Source organism: Cyprinodon variegatus, unplaced genomic scaffold, assembly GCF_000732505.1.
Source record: "Cyprinodon variegatus isolate N-32 unplaced genomic scaffold, C_variegatus-1.0 Scaffold165, whole genome shotgun sequence".
Classification (NCBI taxonomy): domain Eukaryota; kingdom Metazoa; phylum Chordata; class Actinopteri; order Cyprinodontiformes; family Cyprinodontidae; genus Cyprinodon; species Cyprinodon variegatus.
The window spans coordinates 237,365-243,832 of NW_015150618.1; positions in this window are offsets into that span (position 1 = coordinate 237,365).

Genomic DNA, 6,468 nt, shown 5'->3' on the forward strand with positions numbered 1-6,468 from the left:
AAGAAAAATAACATTTTGCAGTTTTTTTTTTTTTTGCAGATGAAAGATAGTGACATGATAATTTGAGCCTTATATTAACTCCTGTCACTGTCTGAGAGCTGTGCTGAGGGAATGCCAACAGGCCTGAAGTATCTATCAGGGTTACTAAAATAAGGCTGCGTGCATCCTGTTGCTGAGGGACCCGACATAAATTTAGACAATGTTTAGAAAAGATCCGATTACAAAAATAACACCCTGAGCAAAAGATATGTACAAAATCTAAAAGTCAAATTTTATCCTTATTTATTTCTTGCCCGTTTTAAAACTGGAGGCCTGATTTAAAGAAAAAAATTCAAGACTCAGTAAAAAAAACTAAATTGAAAATCCTCAAAGGATCCTGTTTCAGTCCGAGGCGCTGCAGGAGGAATCTTAAAAAGCTTAACTCTAGAAAAAATTTTACCTTCCGCCCCAAGGAATATCTCCCTACCCCCCCACAGAGAGGCAGGGGAGGAAGAGAGACTGATGCAGAGCCAGCAGTAGCCGCAGCTCCAGCATTGATTAATGAAACAGACCCTGAGCTCTCAAGTTCAAAGCTGTATTTATTACTGGGCTCTTCTCTCAGCAGATGATGCAGTCTGCTCAAAAAAACAGAAACCAGTTTATAGAGACAGACCTTGCTATGCTTTTCTTACTCATTCCTCAATGGAAACTGATTACTGTTACACACTGTAAACCTGCAGCACATTTGGAAGCAGGATACAGCCCAATATTTCTGGGAGACCTTTTGTATGGCATTTGATCCTAGATGAATAATTGGAGAGTTGGAGCGTTGTGCTGATCGGCAGGAATCTGTTGAATGACTCAGCCCTCTTCGCTGGAGCGTTCAGAGCAGACATCCATCACATCACTATGGTCATCCGTCAGCAACCGGACGCCTCCTCTCTCGTGGTGATTCTCTGTGCAAACGGAGAATATTACCGGCCTCGTTGGGAGGGAATGGTCATGAGAATCCAAACTATGATTCTTCTGTGACATAAAAACTGTACAAAAAAATGTCACTTTTTAACTCAACTTAAGCGTTTGCTGTTTTTTAAACATATTGCTTAGACTTTTTAAAAAGCGTTGAAAAAAACAAACATTTTGTGTTTTTTACTCTAACCAGTCCAGGGTGAGATATAAAATTATCTAGTCCTGCCATGGATTCATTTAAGAAGTGGATATTTTAATTCATTAGTTTTCAAATCCCCTTAAAAAGTGGCTAATGTTTTTAGACTTTGAAAAGAGTAATTAGAATAAACCTTACCTTTGGTTGCTTAACTACTGAAAGACAATAACCTAAACATGTCATACGAACAGGTTGGATGTCAGTGACCTAACCAGACTGACCCTTTAAGGGGCAACAGTCATAACAGGTTTTAAAAAACACTATTCTCTTCTGCTTTATTCAACAACCTACATGAGCATTATTTGTTCGACTCCCTGGATTACTCTCCTTGTATAAGATAAGTAAGAGATTTTTGTTAAGCCTTTAATCGACATGACTCAGTTAAGCTGTACGTTGAACGTTTCAGGTTTGTTCTCTTGATTTACTAAATCAAATGGTGGACAAGTAAAATTAAAACTAGACTTATAAATATGCTGAAACCAGAAATTTTTTCCTCTATTTAATATGAAATTATTCTATTTTTTTTTTTAAGATTGTAGGTCAGTTAGCATTGCTAACATTATTTCTGCCAACTTGATTTCTTAGACGTTCTTTTCTTCAATTTTCCTTTTCTCCAATCTGTTTTACGTGACAGTTTATCTGTTTCAGATTTGTCGGCTCACATATACATCTTTTATTAACACTGCAGACAAATTTAAAATTGGACTTTGATTAATACTTTCTGATGGCAATTCCAAAACAATGATTCTGGCTTTGCACCAACTTTGGCTGTATCCTTACAGTCAGAGACCTTTTTGAAAAATGGTTTGGACCCGATTGCGTCCAGCCTTTAACTTTCTGACAGATCTATTGAGATGCTGCTTCAAACTTTCTACATAATTTTCTTTCCCCATGTTGTGAGGGGCCCCAGTCTCTTCTTCTTTAACAACACAACATGTTGCTGCTATCCTTCTACCTCAGTTATGGAATCATTTTCTCAGGCTGCACACATCCATATTTTTGGCTACATGTAATAATGATCAATGTGTCTACATATTTTTTAAATTTTGTTTTTTTAGACAACAGCTCTCTGGGATGTTTTCAGGTGTTTTAGAGTGATGGCTTCTTCCTTTCTGATATAACTTTTATTTTATGCTGGAGGTGAATTTGTTCCCCCATGAATAATGATGCTCTCTCCCCAACTTCAATCAGGACTTTTAAAAGGTCTTATTGCCTTTGTTCTGAGGTTGGTGTGTAACTCGAAGTAGTGCTCAAAATGTCACCTTGGTGAAGTTAAAAGTGGCATAACAAAAATTGCTGCAGGAATCAAGACCTGCAGAATTTCAGCCTCTTTTTGCTTAACATTTTCTTCACTCCAGTGTAGGGCTGAAACAATTTATTAGATTAATTGTGATAATCGATTATTGAAATAATCGTCAACTACTTTAGTAATCGATTAATTGTTAACTTGAGTTTAGAGACTGTAAAACATGCCTTTAGCTGTCAGGGCGACCCACTTAGAGAAGTAATTATATTAATATGATATAAAACATTTTGCATTTAGGATTTTAAAAAAAACTTTTCCGCCAACAAAAAGCCCCAACCAAAAACCCCCAAAGGGGTTTAAATTTGGAAAAAAATCTTCTTAAAGGAAACTTTGGCTATCCAATTATTAATCATTTAATCTGAAAAATAATCAACAGATTAATTGATTTGCAAAATTATTATTAGTTGTTGTCCTACAACAGTGGTTGAGGCCCTGTCACCTATTAAAGGGATGAAGATGTGTACTTTTGTTGCTGTTTTTTTGTCACAGAGAAACCTGTTTAGCAGATCCCATTAATTATTTCATAGATACATTCTGAGGAGCTAAAGATCATTAATGCCTACAGCTACCACCACCTACAGCAACTCAATAATAAACAAATAAAACCCTATGAGTTGCTGCAACATTTAATTTCCCTTTGGGATAAATAAAGTTTTGAAGTAAATTTTTGAATTGAATTTGAATATAGGTACACTTTTTGTCTGATAATGTGTTTCCAAAAGAGTTATCTGATAAAAACTTGGCATCCAGATGATGATCATCTCAGAATGATCCATTTTAAAAGTTTTGCTTCTAGACAGGGCTGGTTATTTTCCTATTTCTTAAAGACATGTATGTTATCTGCTATTTTTAGTCTAAAGAACTGGTTCTTCTTATATTGGTCCAGCTCTATCTTGTTTTCAAGCAGCATAATATGCTTTCATAATCTGGACTGAAAATAAGTAAAACGCAGTATGGGTCCAAAGAAAAGCTTTGAATCACCTCCAGAAACCTTTAAGCCTATGGATCAACAACCCTTTCAAAGATGATAAGACAGTTGTAATTTAATTCTGGTTTGCAACGTTTACACAGCAATGCACCCTTATTTCTGAAGCTTTATGGGAATAAACAGCAGAGAAGCGAGACAGCCAAAGTATTTGCATAGATCAGTGCTCTGATGCTAATGTGCTTTAATGATCCAACTTAGCTTTATGCAGCACCGTTGGTCACAGCTGACGCAGCAGCAGCATCTCTGACAGCAGCTGTTTGTACCGAAACGTCAGAAGCTGAAGGCTGTTTTAGAGCTGATCTTGTGTCCTCCTGGCAGGAACAGCCATGCACACAGGGAGGTGCTCGCGTATTTCCACTGCCTCACCACAGAGGAAAGGATGCCACTGTCTGGTGCTCTTTACCTGAACGCAGGTGCTGTTGCCACGGTAACAGTGGATGAAAGTGTCAGAATAAATCACGAGCTGACTGTCCATTCACTGTGCTCCTCTGGATCGGGTCCTGACCTCATCCATTTCCCTTGAGAATAGTCTGCTCCTTCAGTTGCTTGATGGATTCTTCTCTATTTTATTTATTTATTTATTTCTACTAACTTTAAATCCAGCCACACTCAGCTATGGCTCTGACACCTACATCCTCCTGCCCTGGACGCAAAATTAGAGGGCAGCTGTTCCAGGATCATCTTGTCCTGGGACAGATTCCTGAAATATCCCAGACAGATATATCACTGCCAGGGGATGCACGGGAGGGGAATGGTGCTCAGAGCCACTTATTTAACTCAGCATACAAAAATATCTGCTTTAAAATGTATCAGTGGCTCAGAAGGCATGGAGGTTGGTTTGTTTATGTTATGAAATGAATCTGCCAAAGGGAAGGAGTCACACTTCAGCTCCGGTTGTGCTGCATCTAGTTTTAGGACTATTCTCAGCTAGGGTCTGATGTCAGAAGATCTCTCAAGAATATTTTTTTTCCTTCTATGTGTCCTTTTGTCTCTTTAAACTATAAAAAAAAAAAATAGACAAATACCAACCTAAGCAGGCCAACTTTACTTTACTAAGAAGACACTGATTAGAGTGTTTTCATATATAACATCAAAAAAGAAACAAATAGAAAAGCTGTCAAAAGCAACCTGGTTCTTTGTAAAAAAATAAAATAAAAAAAAGAGAATATTAATTGGCATTTTTATTTGTGAATAAAATTTTTGTTTTTTTAAGTAGAAAGAAACTCAAAAGCAAAACATCATGCATGATAAATTAAAACTAGGAATTGCTGGGTCACCAAAATGATTCAGACAATATGTAGAACTCATCTAGTAGTTCACAGACATACCCAGAACAACACTTGAAGCTCTGAAGTGTAGGCTTCAGAGCTTCTTAGCTCTGAGCTCAAGATCCTGCAAAAAGACTGGGCAAAAAAATCGATAGGAGATTTTTAGGGAAAAAAAGACACAGTTGAACAAAAATAACACAGGTCTGTCTGTCATGCCCTAAAAGCATACTGATGATTCCTGAGACATGCTGATAGTCAACATCCATCCATTTTCTTACACGCTTTTCTTACACGCTTATCCCAAGGGGGGTCAGGAGGGGTGCTGGTGCCTATCTCCAGCTGTCTACAGGCGAGAGGCAGGGTACACCCTGGACAGGTCACCAGTCCATCAAAGAGCAACACAGGGAAAAACAACCATTCACGCACACACTCACACCTAAGGAGAATTTAATTAACCTAACTGTCATGTTTTCGGACTGTGGGAGGAAGCCAGAGTACCCGGAGAGAACCCACACATGCTCAGGTAGAACATGCAAACTCCATGCAGAAAGACCCCAGGCCGGGAATCGAAACCAGAACCTTCCTGCTGCAAGGCCTGATAGTCAATATGGTGTGTAATTATCTTAGACTGCTTTGCAGCTTCAGGACCTGGATGGAAGCAGTAAATGTCTGGCTCATGAACTTAAGCACTCACAGGTTAAGTAGGAGGACAGTGGTCTGAAGCAGACCAGTAAGTCCACTTCTGACTTCTACTATGCCTTACAGAAGGAATATAGGTCAGGTTTTAGTGTGGTCTAGTCAAAGTCTGGACTTACCGTAATTCTGATTCCAATGTTATGGCTGCACACCTCATTCATGTTTAATGCATCTGCAATGTTTGGCTTAATTTGTTTTGTTGTTTTTTTGCAGAAGAGGCCATAATTCCTCCACACAGTGTAAATGTAAACCCTTTAATGTCACAAAATGGCCAAATCCACTTTCTACATTTAACCCATCACCTTGGGGAGCAGTGCCACTGTTGGCGCCCAGGGATCAGTCTGGGTTTAAGGGTCTTGCTCTGGGACCCAGAGTGGCAGCCTGTGGGAGGGTGTAGGCCTTGAACTCAGGGGCTTGCATGCTGGGTCCCAAGTGTAATGCTCTAACCACTAGGACACCACTCCCCACATGTAGATGTACAGAGATGTACGTAGACATGCACATCTCCACAGAGATGCACGTGACTCATTAACAATTACTGCAAAAGCTTGACTGCAGTCAGAGTAGAACAACTTCTTATGTTTAGCAGTTTTTTTTCTTCTCAGATATCCAAGTTTGTTGGCATTTTTTATAATAAAGTTTTTTGAAATATAAATAAAAATCTAAGATTTTAGGTCTGAGCTTGGGTGTGGCTGCGTGTCTTCTTTTCTGTCACTTAGATATTTACTGTGGGTTTTTTTTTAAATATAAATATATGTGTGCTTGTTTAGTCAGTAAAATAAGCACAATGAAAGGCGTGACAGCCTATTTCCAGAAGTGTCCCAGTGAGCCGAACCCTACGCTCCACGGAAAATACACCCAAACCTCTTGTTGTTGTTAACAAGTCAAGAGCTTTCCTCGGGCTGTCATTCCCACAGAGGAGCTGCATCTCAGCAACATGTCACTATACTTTCTGAGAAACATGTTTTTTATTCCAAGTATCAGTACTCATGACAACTACATCTATAGAAGTGTTTTACTACATGTATTGCAAATTGCAGAATCTCATTTATCTTATTCTGAGCTT